The 13,485-nt window shown below is 37.4% G+C and overlaps 1 pseudogene; it reads right to left on the bottom strand.

Moving 5' to 3' along the window:
- Nucleotides 1-12,747, bottom strand: part of LOC137210096 (CDK5 and ABL1 enzyme substrate 2-like) — a 36,893-nt pseudogene extending 24,146 nt beyond the window's left edge.
- Nucleotides 12,748-13,485: the final 738 nt, after the last annotated feature.

Here is a 13,485-nt window from a genome sequence, read left to right as displayed (position 1 = left end):
TCTTATTGATCTTTGCTTTTGTTTCCTTCATCTCTTTTTCATTTATTTCTGATCTGATCTTTATGATTTCTTTCTTTCTGCTAACTTTGGGGGTTTTTGTTCTTCTTTCTCTAATTGCTTTAGATGTAAGGTTAGGTTGTTTATTTGAGAGGTTTCTTGTTTCTTGAGGTAGGATCATATTGCTATAAACTTCCCTCTTAGAACTGCTTTTGCTGCATCCAATAGGTTTTGGGTCATCGTGTTTTCATTGTCATTTGTTTCTAGGTATTTTTTGATTTTCTCTTTGATTTCTTCAGTGATCACTTCGTTATTAAGTAGTGTATTGTTTAGCCTCCATGTGTTTGTATTTTTTACAGATTTTTTCCTCCAATTGATATCTAGTCTCATAGCACTGTTGTCAGAAAAGATACTTGATACAGTTTCAATTTTCTTAAATTTCTTCAGGCTTGATTTGTGACCCAAGATATGATCTATCCTGGAGAATGTTCCATGCGCACTTGAGAAGAAAGTGTATTTTGTTGTTTTGGGATGGAATGTCCTGTAAATAACAATTAAGTCCATCTTGTTTAATGTAGCATTTAAAGCTTGTGTTTCCTTGTTTGTTTTCAATTTGGATGATCTATCTATTGGTGCAAATGGGGTTTAAAGTCCTCTACTATGATTGTGTTACTGTGAATTTCCCCTTTTATAAGTGTTAACATTTGTGTTATGTATTGAGGTGCTCCTATGTTGAGTGCATAAATATTTACAATTGTTATATCTTCTTCTTAGATTGATCCCTTGATCATTATGTAGTGTCCTTCTCTGTCTCTTATAATAGTCTTTATTTTAAAGTCTATTTTGTCTGATATGAGAATTGCTACTCCTGCTTTCTTCTGATATCCATTTGCATGGAATATATTTTTCTATCCCATCACTTTCAGTCTGTATATGTACATAGGTCTGAAGTGAGTCTCTTGTAGACAGTATATATACAGGTCTTGTTTTTGTATCCATTTAGCCAGTCTATATCTTTTGGTTGGAGCATTTAATCCATTTACATTTAAGGTAGTTATCGATATGTATGTTCCTTTTACCATTTTCTTAATTGTTTTGGGTTTGCTTTTGTAGGTCTTTTCCTTCTCTTGTGTTTTTCCTACTTAGAGAAGTTCCTTTAGCACTTGTTGTAAAGCTGGTTTGGTGGTGCTGAATTGTCTTAGCTTTTGCTTGTCTGTAAAGTTTTAATTTCTCCGTCAAATCTGAATGAGATCCTTGCTGGGTACAGTAATCTTGGTTTTAGGTTTTTCCCCTTCATCACTTTAAATATGTCCTGCCACTCCCTTCTGGCTTGCAGAGTTTCTGCTGAAAGATCAGCTGTTAACCTTATGGGGATTCCCTTGTATGTTATTTGTTGTTTTTCCCTTGCAGCATTTAATATTTTTTCTTTGTATTTAATTTTTGATAGTTTGATTAATATGTGTCTTGGCATGTTTCTCCTTGGATTTATCTTGTATGGGACTCCCTGTGCTTCATGGAGTTGATTAACTATTTCCTTTCTCATATTAGGGAAGTTTTCAACTATAATCTCTTCAAATATTTTCTCCATCCCTTTCTTTTTCTCTTCTTCTTCTGGGACCCCTATAATTCGAATGTTGGTGCATTTAATGTTGTCCCAGAGGTCTCTGAGACTGCCCTCAACTATTTTCATTCTTTTTTCTTTATTTTGCTCTGTGGTAATTATTTCCACTATTTATCTTCCAGGTCACTTACCCGTTCTTCTGCCTCAGTTATTCTGCTATTTATTCCTTCTAGAGAATTTTTAATTTCATTTATTGTGTTGTTCATCATTGTTTGTTTGCTCTTTAGTTCTTCTAGGTCCTTTTTAAACATTTCTTGTATTTTCTCCATTCTATATCCAAGATTATTTTAGATCATCTTTTCTATCATTCTTTTTCAGGTAGACTGCCTATTTCCTCTTCATTTATTTGGTCTGGTGGGCTTTTACCTTGCTCCTTCATCTGCTGTTTCTTCAGCAGCTTGTAGTTCTGCTTGTTGTGTTTGCCCTGCAGGACCAGCTTCTCAAAGTACACATAGGCCATGGGTACTGTCACAGGGTCCAAAACACACTCCTGGGACAAGTTCTGCCTCTCTCATTTTCAACTCCTAATCTTGCTCAGCATCAGCTTGATGTGCGGGAACTTCTCCCAGAAGGTCTCCTTCATGTCCTTCTTGAGGTGGGAGAGCTTCACATACTCTATCACTGTGGTCATGTAGGATGCGAAGATGAGGACGTACTTGTGCTTGCCACAGGGTCACTGAGGGTCAGCCAGGAGGTTGGGATTGTACTACAGGGAATCCCCTGCATCGGCCACTAGTTCTGAGCCAGCTAGCACCACCCTGGGCAGGACAGGTTTGCATCTGGACCCCAGCAGAGCACAGGGCACTCTGAGTCATGGCTGAGGCAGTGGGCCAGCTTGAGCATGACCAGAGTGTTGGTGGGGTACAGGATCTTGGTAAGACACAACCTTTCCATCCTCCCCCAGCTCAACGTCTTCCAACTGGAAGACCATCTCAGAAGATATGGAAACATCGCCAGATGGATGCCTCTGCTTCTGACTGTCCACCCTCAGGTCACTCACGCACAGGCCTTCTCCACAGGGCAAGACAGAGAAGGCCACACACACGGATTGCTTGGCTCAGATGAGCATGATCCTGCTGTTCCTGGAGTCGTACTGCCTCATATTATTGATGAAGTGAGTCTTCTTCAGGCCTTTGTGTCTTGGGGATCCAGATGTATGTTTGGTTCTTTGAAGGGAGGCACATCCCACCGTGTCTTCCAGAAACTCGAAGGAAGTCCATCCAGGGAGATGTTGTTGAGGAAGAAGAGCACGGCCTGGCGGCGCTGCGAGTCCCCTCACCTCTGCAGTGGCTGCGATGCAGCCCAGACAGCAGGGCCAGGGGACTGGCCCAGGGATCCACCCGCCATGGCCGCGGCCATCCTCTGACTGAGCCCTACGACCACCAGCCACCCACAATCAAGCTTTTAAAAACAGGATCACTTATGACAAAAATGCTCAACCTGAAAACCCAACATTTTGCTCAAATAGTTCCTTAGTAAAATTCTTTGCAGCTACAACTGTCAGACATTAGGATCTCCACACATTATAATTATTGTTTTCTCCCCTCAGATTACCATGTTAAGAAATATCTTTGAATTTTTGAGACTGACAACATGAACGTTAAACCTCACTGTATTCTAGTGAATAGTGGTGAAGAATGTGTACACACACACACACACACACACACACACACAGATACACACACTCTCCAATATATTCCAACATAGCAACCACATCACCATGCTTTGGATCTTACACAGATATCCAGGGCTTTACTGCCAGGTGTCAGAAGGGTGTTATCACTAATAAATCTTAATTCTTCTAGTGTTTTCAAACACAATCAGACCTAATCAAGGGATCTACACGATGGAAATTTTGATTGCTAAATCAGGATAATACATCACTTCTCTAAGGGGATCTATAGAAGACAAAAAAAGCTAAGTGGACTCAGTAGGCTTGGTTCTTCTTAGTCTTTTAATTAAAACAAATACCAAAAACAAAATTATTCTTGACCCATTTTTGCCATCAAATTCCTTCACAGGTTTACTTTCTTATTTTCCTATTTAAAAGAGTCTAAACATTCTGTTTTTGTGACATCTTACTGAAGGAATTGAATTTGGTGTTCAAAAACCTACATTCACTTGAAAAAGAAGAGCAACAGTGAGGCAAGGGGATTGCTGGCCCAATTAGATATATAAGCATATCCTAAGGTCTCTATAATCAACACAGTGTGATCTTGGCATATGAGTAGCCAGGCAGGTCAATAAGAAAGAATAGAGAATCCAGAAATATATGCAATTGCTGGTAGTATTCAACAAAGGTGAAGTCACAAATCAAGTGGGAAATATGGGCATTTTAATAAATGGTGCTGGGATAACTGGATAAGTACATGAAAATAATAGATATTGAATTCATTTCTGACACCAGAAATCAGTGAAAATTCTAAAGGAATTAGAAATTTAAATATAAAAAATGAATTTACACAAGTACAAACATTTGTGAATACCCTTATAACTGAGAGGCAAGGAAAATTCTCTTCCTGCTCAAAATATTGAAGCAGTAGGGAAAATCATTAGTAAATTTGACTACATAAAGATTAAACATGCATGGCAGGGACTTCCCTGGTGGTCCAGTGGTTAGGACTCTGCACTTACACTGTGGGGGGCAAGGGTTCGACCCCTGGTAGAGGAACTAAGATCCCACATGCTGCATGGTGGCACAGCCAAAGAAAAAAAAGCATGGCAAATACAACTTCATAAACAAAATTAAAATAACAACAATGCTATTTATAAAACAGGCCAGACAGGGCATGGAAGCAACCTAAGTGTCCATCGACAGATGAATGGATAAAGAAGATGTGGCACATATATACAATGGGATATTACTCAGCCATAAAAAAAAATGAAATTGAGTTATCTGTAGTGAGGTGGATGGACCTAGAGTCTGTCATACAGAGTGAAGTCAGAAAGAGAAAAACAAATACCGTATGCTAACACGTATATATGGAATCTAAAAAAAAAAGGTTCTGAAGAACCTAGGGGCAGGACAGGAATAAAGATGCAGATGTAGAGAATGGACTTGAGGACACAGAGAGGGGGAAGGGTAAGCTGGGACGAAGTGAGAGAGTGGCATGGACATATATACACTACCAAATGTAAAATAGATAGCTAGTGGGAAGCAGCCACATAGCGCAGGGAGATCAGCTCAGTGCTTTGTGGCCACCTAGAGGGGTGGGATAGGGAGGGAGACGCAAGAAGGGGGAGATATGGGGATATATGTATATGTATAGCTGATTCACTTTGTTATAAAGCAGAAATTAACACACCATTGTAAAGCAATTATACTCCAATAAAGATGTTAAAAAAAAAAAAGAAAAACAGGCTAGAGATGTGAGTAGAAAAGGCAATACAGGCAATGCAGTTTCTCATACGTTTAGGACTCTATATGTCTCATAATTTAAAAAATAGTTCATAATAAGAGAAATACAAATTAATATTACACAGATATATCTTATTTATCACACTGACAAAAAATCAAGAGTGTGATCACACATTTAGTTGGTAAGACTAAGAGGAAACAGGCACATATGTGTTTCTAAAAAGAATGCAAAATGTTATGAACTCAATGGAGGGCAATTTGGCATTATTTAATGATTTTACATATGTTTTTATGTTTTGCCCTTCTCTAGGAATCTATCTAAAAGATAAACATGAAAATATGTATACACATGGATATTTACTGCATGATTTAAAAAGGTAAAAACCAGAAACAACCTAAATGTCCATTAATATATGATGAATTGAATTAACTTTGAGATACTTACTATGGAGCACCATACAGCTGGTTAAAAAAAAAAAAAAAAGAGTGCTTTCTAATATGTGATCTCCAGGATATATTGTTAAATGAAAACAACAAGTAGTATAAGCAACATGTATACTATATATTGTATTACCATTTATCTGAAAAAGGGAGTCTGTGTGTGTATATGTGTGTGTGTATATATGCACATACAATGGGAGATTAAGCTATATTTAAATAAAATTATTACTTATATGTGATGAGAGGTAACATGTAAAGGAGACAGATATAAAAGTCAGGGGCAGGCAATTTACAAGATGAATCTTAGTATTTTGTCATTCCAGAAAACAAGGAAGTTATCAAAAATTATTGGAATAGTGTCAAAAGGACTCATGAAACATCTTAAAGTGGCTCCCACTGCACAAAGATGAGTCATCCTCAGCACCAATAAGAGTAAAACCATCAGTGGGTTGAAATCAATAAAATACGTAAAAAATCCAGGAATTCCAATGATCATGTTTTAAAAAAAGATCACCTTTGGAGGATGCTAGGAAACCAACTCCTTGTTCTAAAAACTGATAAATAAAGGGAAAGAATCATACAGATTACTTGTTTTTATAGTAAAAACTATACCTCAGGGTATTCAAAAGTTGATGAGAAAAAATTCTTTCTATGGAGGTATTCCAACTACCATATAAAGATGTAATTACATAATTGGAATATTACCATTTTGCAAACCCCAAAGTAAACTCTGGACCTGGGAAATGATCCTCAGTGGCACCTAACGCCACAGCAGTAGATAACTGGACATTATGCCTCTCGATGGAAGTTTAGAACACCATTTATGAAGTAGTCTTGCCAAAAATGTAACCTAAATATGGATCCAGCCTCTTGATCTAACCACCAGTACAGGAAATACACGGGGAATAGAGAAAGAGGTTTTCTTTAAAAAATGAGAGTACAATCAGCGATATCCAGAAAGCAGGAAAGGTCACAAGACAAATTACTCAATTTTTTCAACAGATCAATCTCAAAATTTTTTTAATATAAGTTAAGGTAGCCTATGAAATTAAAATATCCATGAGACGTACTAACAGAATGCATTGGTGCACCCTGTTGGAATCCCAATTAGAACAAACCAGCAACATAATGTCTATAAACAAACAAAAATGAAATAAAACATGTATGAGAAAATACTGACTAGATATTTGATGATGTAAGACATAACTAGGTAAAGAAGATGTGGCACATATATACAATGGAATATTACTCAGCCATAAAAAGAAACGAAATTGAGCTATTTGTAATGAGGTGGATAGACCTAGAGTCTGTCATACAGAGTGAAGTAAGTCAGAAAGAAAAAGACAAATACCGTATGCTAACACATATATATGGAATTTAAGAAAAAAAATGTCATGAAGAACCTAGGGGTAAGGCAGGAATAAAGACGCAGACCTACTAGAGAAAGGACTTGAGGTTATGGGGAGGAGGAAGGGTGAGCTGTGACAGGGCGAGAGAGAGTCATGGACATATACACACTAACAAACGTAGTAAGGTAGATAGCTAGTGGGAAGCAGCCGCATGGCACAGGGATATTGGCTCGGTGCTTTGTGACTGCCTGGAGGGGTGGGATAGGGAAGGTGGGAGGGAGGGAGACGCAAGAGGGAAGACATATGGGAACATATGTATATGTATAACTGATTCACTTTGTTATAAAGCAGAAACTAACACACCATTGTAAAGCAATTATACCCCAATAAAGATGTTAAAAAAAAAAAAGACATAACTAGGTTTTCTTATGTATGAAAATGGCACCATGACTGGGTTCATTAACAAGAGTTTTTTTCTTTCAGAGACACATACTCAAATGTTTATGCGTGAAATATTATGTACGGGATTTGCTTCAAAACAATTCGGTATGCAGAGATGTAAAGGAAGTTTGATTAAATGCAAGTGTGGCTGTGAGCTAACGAGTGTTGGGGCTGAATAATGGGTACATGCAGATGCACTGTACTTTTCTGTCTACAATGAGTGCTTAAAATTACCCACAATACACAACTGGTGGGAATGTAAAATGATGCAGCTGCTATGGAAAATAGTATGAAGTTTCCTCAAAAAAATTTAAAAATAGAACTACCATATGATCCAGCAATCCCATTTCTGGGATTTAACCAAAATAATTAAAATCAAGATCTCAAAGATATATATGCGCTCCCATGTTCATTGCAGCATTATTCATAATAGCCAAAATGTGGAAATAACCTAAAGGTCTATCTATGGATAAACGGATAAAGAAAATGTGGCATATACATACAATGGAATATTATTCAACCTTAAAGGAGAAGGAAATCCTGCTATATGCAGCAATATGGATGAAACTGGAGGACATCGTGCTAATTGAAACAAGCTAGTCACAGAAGGACATGCATGATCCCCCTCATATGAGGTCTCTAAAATTGTCAAATTCCTGGAATCAAAGTGGAATTGTGGTGACCAGGGACTGCAGAGAGGGGGCAGTGGGGAACTGATCATCAACATGCATAAAATTTCAGTTAAGCAAGATATAAAAGTTCTAGATACCTGCTGTACAACATTGTGCCCATAGTTAACAATACTGTATTATGCACTTAAAAATTTGTTAACAGTGTAGATCTCATGTTAAGTGTTTATAACACAACCTTTTAAAAAAGAAAAGCGAAACTATATATATATATATATATATATATATATATATATATATCCATAATAAAGAGGTTAAAAAAGACCCACATACAAATTCTGGATCCATTTGTTTGCTTAATAACAAGCAAGTCACTTAACACATTTTAAGTCCCCATTTTCTCATATGTGAAATGGATATAATAATAACAATTTTATAGGTTGGTTTGCCATCTCTGTTTTTGGACCCTGATAATGGTTAGTTGAAAAGAGAAAGAGGTTTTGGAATTATTCTTACCAGCAGTGTATATGTATAATTATGTATAATTTTAAACACACATGGCAGAGAGAAAAGTACAATGCACCTGTTTGTACTCGTTATTTAGCCTCAACTCCCTTTTAAATACCTGGCTTAATTTTATGATACTAGGCAAGTACTTAACTTTTCTAGGTTCATTTTCTTTCATGTAAAATGGGGATCATACCATTGTTATGTGGACTACGTAAAGTTGGAACTTTATAAACAACACTTTCTCTCCTCCGTGAAGCCATTTGATTGCTAGTTGGAAATAGTAACTCTTCTGTTAGATTTACTTTGATTACTATTATACTAATAATCTCCCTTGAATTATTATTTAAATTTTTTTTATGAAAAGACTCTGGGTCCTTTGAAAACAGATTATTCATATCCTCTACCTCATGGAAGGCGTATGGCACATAGTTGGAGATCAATAAATTTTGATGAATTAAATCCCTTGAATAGATTAGATTAATCTAAAACTGATTAATCTTCTGCAACTACTGACACTGAATGCTCTGGCCATATATTACTTAAATCTTTTAAAACGCACGTAAGATTCCTGGGAAAATGTCAGATTGTTTCCTGGACAGACAGTAAATGAGTTTGTCATATGTCAAGAAATCACCCAGTTCATTGTGTTGATAAACCTGGGCTGCAAATCTGACTCTGCTTTTTACCTATCACATTTATGGTTTGTCCAGGTTTGGTCCTACAAACATGTCACAGATTCTTCAATAGAAAATTGTTTCTAGCATAAGGTTTCAGCTTTATTCCAAAAAGTGTGTCCCTATGAAGAACCACCTAGCACATATCCATGATGCTCCAAAGATAAGCAGTGATAATGGAAGGGTAGATTTCCATATATTGCCATTCCCCTTAAATCAGGTCAAAAACTAGCAGGAAAAATGAATGGAGTCTCCAAAAGATAGTGGTTCCGGAAAACTATTTGAAGCGACAAACAAACCAACCTTAAATGTAGTTCAAAATATTTCCACTTGAGATAAAACTCAGTTTCTGCATTCTGAACATGGTGACAGCATAGTTTTTACTTCTGAGTATTGTAAGGCCCTTTTCTCATAAAACCTGGAGAAAGCCAAAAGCAGTTCAATTAAAGTGTCTAAATGTGGTCATCTTTTATCTATAGCTCAGTGGGACAGCTCAGCTAGAGCCTATAGAGTTCAGCTATGCACTCTTCCCAGAATATTCCCTAATGCTTCTCTGAAGCTATTCATAGTACAGGTCACTGTAGTAAAAATCACACCTCAGCACTCTCCCTGGACGCCAACAAGCAAACACTAGAGTGCAGTGCAGAGTAAAGAAAGGGTTTGCCTCTGAGTAAAAGGAAGATCATGATCTGTAATTTCAAAGTCCATCAAACAGAGTCCTATAAGAAAACATATGAGTTATGCATGAAGTTATAGGATCTATATCCAAAAATAAAGAGAGACAAAAAGTTAAGTCAAGCTCCTTCCAAAGTGAGACATTTGAAAGGAGATCATTGCAACATCATAAGTTCACCGTAAAGTGATGCATTCATATTTTACAAGACAAGAACTGTACTAAAATCTTTAAAGTCTCTACACAATTGTGTTTGTCAAAACATATTTGGTGCCATAACTCACAAGTTTATTGACATTCTTAGTTTACATCAAATATTTTACTTATTGTGATACTGGAATTTTATTTCACTTCTTAGAAAATTTTATGCTTAAAAAGGGAGCAATCATAATATATTCCATAGAGTTTTCTCCAATTTACATCATCATATTCTAAAGTAAACTGAAATAAGCCAAGTCTTTATGTAACTAAATCTTTCTATTATTTTCATGGCTCGGAATGAGAAGGGGAATGAAGAATAAATCTGTAAGAGAACAAAATGTAAATTCATTGTGCTCACAATGTTGCATTAATCAGGAAAACTCTCTGTAAAATTGATTAAGAGGGAATCTGAACAAACGGCTGCATACATTCAAAAGAGGCTGCACTCACTAAAATAAACTAGAGTTTCATTTGTCCTTTAAAAAAAATCTATTAAAAGTCTAGATCAGGTTCTTCATCTGTGAAACAGATATCATAATTAATTCCTACCATATCTATCATAGAAAAATTGTGTGAGGTTTAAAAATGAGCTAATGTATGTGGGGGGTGGGGAGCTTTGTAAAAAGCAAAGGAGCTTAAAAATGTGAGTGATAATCAAGATGATTATTACCTGCTTATAGATAAAAATAGATAGCATTACACCCAGCATGCAACAAAGCACTTAGTACATACTAAGTGTTTACTATATGTTTTAACTAAAATATTAATAGGTATTAGACAGTCACATTGTCAAAAGTACTGATTTAAGCAAAATTAAACACAAAATAAACCCGGAGCATCTTGTAATGCCAGAATGTAAGGAAGTACTGTACTCAAACAAACAAACAAAACACAGTGATGAGGGAATGTCAAAGGAACAAAGGACCCAAATGAAAGAACTCCCAGGGGCCAAAAATGGAAAAATCTAAGCATCAAGATCAATGAAATAGAATTGGCTTACAACCCATAGTACAGAATAAATAGCTATAAGTCCACAGTGAAATTATTTAATTAATCAATTTGAGAATCAGTGGGGGAGGGACTTCCCTGGTGGCGCAGTGGTTAAGAATCTGCCTACCAATGCAGGGGACACGGATTTGAGCCCCGGTCTGGGAAGATCTTGCATGCCGCAGAACAACTAAACCCGTGTGCAACAACTACTGAGCCTGCTCTCTAGAGCCCACGATCTACAACTACTGAGCCCACGTGCCACAACTACTGACGCCCGTGCACCTGGAGCCTGTGCTCCGCAACGGAGAGTAGCCCCCGCTCACCGCAACTACAGAAATCCTGCGCACAGCAACGAAGACCCAACGCAGCCAAAAAAAAAAAAAAAAAAAAAAGAATCAGTGGGGGAGAATAAACAAATTTCCTCTGTAGAAGGATTCCAAATAATTTATGTAGCTATTTCATCCTCAAGGAGGATGCTGTGCACGGCAACTTCATTTCGAGGAGTACAAGCAGGAAAGCAATAGGAGGAACTTTACAGTGGAGAAATCTGATCAGCCAGGTGATCAAGGTCAACAGCAACAGCAATAAGTCATGTTGATAGTGTAAATCCTTGATATGATGTGATGAGAATGGCATTTTACCTCTGCGGTTTTCCTCTGCAAAATCCATAGCCCCAGTCTAATTATGAGAAAATTACCAGACAAATCCCAATTAAGGGATATAATGCAAAATATCTAAACAGTACTCAACAAAATTGTCAAAGTCATTGGAAACAAAGAAAATATGAGAAACTATCACAATCAAGAGAAGCCTGAGGAGACATAACAATGAAATGTAATGTGTTATACTGATCCTGAAACAGAAAAAGGACATTAGGTTAATACTAAGGAAATTTGAATAAATGATGGATGTTAGTTAATAATAATATATCGAGGTTGGTTCGTTAACTGTAGCAAGTGTACCACACTAATGCAAGTCATTAATAGCAAGGAGAACAAGATGTGGGGATGGAGGGGCAGGGAGTATTGGGGAATCCTCTGTTCTATCTGCTCATGTTTTCTGTAAATCTAAAATTTAAATTGAAAAAGAAAGAGGCTTACCAAATATGCCTTTTCTTTTCTTCTTTATAGGTAGTGCAAGGTACAGCAACTTGTCTTCCACCTTCGAGGAGATGTCTCAACACACTCCTGCCCATTGGGTTTCTAAATCTTCACTAAGATGGCAGTCTTCTGAAATTCTGTGGGGCTTATCTCCCACCCTCTGGTTCACATAGGTCTTACTCAGGCATGAAAAATACCCACTACTCTGTGCATATTATATTCAGTCAGCATAATGTCCTCAATGTAGTGGATTATTATAACATTTTGTCAAATATCAGTGCAATCATGGCCTCTGGAGACCATACTGTGGCAGAGAAAGCAGGAGGGTTGACACAGGCAGGCAACTTGGTGATGGTATATTGTTGTCTCTGCCAGGTAAAAGCAAACAGCTTCTGGTGGTCCTTAAGATACAGAGAAAAAGTCTTGACCAGGTCATAAATGTATATCAAGTGCCAGGAGATATGCTAATTTTCTTCAGTAAAAATACTACATACTGCAGATCTCCACCTGGTAAGGTTTACAAGGATCCACAGCCATTCTCCAAAATCAATTCAACCTCTGCATAGGACAAGCAGGCAAGTTAAGGAATGATATGATATGATACATATCACCACCTCTCATTTTTTAAGTCTTTGACAGTGTCACTAATATCTGAAAATCCCCCTAGAGATGTGACATTGCTACTGGTTTACTACCTTGGTAAGGAGCAGAAAAATTCAGAAGTTTCCATTTGCCCCTCCCACCATAATGGCTCTTACCCCATGACCCCAAGGCAAGTGTGGAGATTCTTCCAGGTGCCAAGTATTTCTAATCCAATTATACATCGAGATACTAGTGAAACAACACAGTGTGCCTATGAACTAACTGGGTACTCTGTGAGTCACATCTGCATTGTGAGGTACATCCATGTATATCACCTGACCACAGCCACCATGGTATTTTGGGTCATCGAAATTAGCAACAATCCAGAAGCAGTATTTAATAATTCCCAAAGGTCTGGGTATTTTTCCCTAGTGCACTTTCACTCTGCTAAATTTATGCAGGCTTGAAGATAGATTCACAGTGTATACTTATGACAATACTGCAGGTTTCTTCCTCAGGTGAACTTGACCTTCCCTTTAAGGATACCTGACCTTTCCTTTTCCTTCAATAAACCCAAGATACTCTGGGACTATGAACATGCTTAGTTTCAAGCAGTGTTCTTACAGACTTCCCATCTATTTTATTCCTAGGGACACTGTGATCAATTAGCTACAGTCAGTGGTCCCTATGGACCAAAGTGTTCGGATTACTATTATGTCCCTACTGGCCTTTCTAGGAAATGTGCCTACTTTGTCCTTGTCAGTTGGCCACTTGGTCTCTGATACTCTGGCATCCCATCATCTCTGTTAAAATCAGGGAACTCATATAAAGAGTGGTGTTAGCCACAGTCATACCTGGCTACAAAGGAGAGCAACCCCAGACCTTTTCAAGGATGCAGGTGGTCCCCTCAGTGTATGCA

Source organism: Pseudorca crassidens, chromosome 17 (assembly GCF_039906515.1).
Source record: "Pseudorca crassidens isolate mPseCra1 chromosome 17, mPseCra1.hap1, whole genome shotgun sequence".
NCBI classification, from domain to species: domain Eukaryota; kingdom Metazoa; phylum Chordata; class Mammalia; order Artiodactyla; family Delphinidae; genus Pseudorca; species Pseudorca crassidens.
Note: the sequence above shows the minus strand (reverse complement) of the source record. Positions and strands in the feature narration are given on the sequence as shown.